This window comes from Pterocles gutturalis, unplaced genomic scaffold (assembly GCF_000699245.1).
Source record: "Pterocles gutturalis isolate BGI_N339 unplaced genomic scaffold, ASM69924v1 scaffold23741, whole genome shotgun sequence".
Classification (NCBI taxonomy): Eukaryota; Metazoa; Chordata; class Aves; order Pterocliformes; family Pteroclidae; genus Pterocles; species Pterocles gutturalis.
The window spans coordinates 1-267 of NW_010106108.1; positions in this window are offsets into that span (position 1 = coordinate 1).

Consider the following 267-nt stretch of genomic DNA (forward strand, 5'->3'; position numbering starts at 1 on the left):
CCTTAATGCCCCCCTCCTGGTGTGGTGTCCCCAGGGGAGTCACCGTGCCCTAGGCAGGCTGTGGAGAATGGGTGTTTATTTCTGGGGGGGCATAGAAAGTCTTTAAGCAAAATGTCTTAAGGCTCGGCTGTAGTGCGGTCTGGGAGGTTAAACACTCAGTTCTCCCTTTTTAAAGGCTGTACCCCAGAAGGGCAGGAATGGGGTGCGATGGGTTCCTAAAGCAGTGGCTTGTGCGTGGGCGGGGCGGTGCCAGAACCCTGCCCGGGG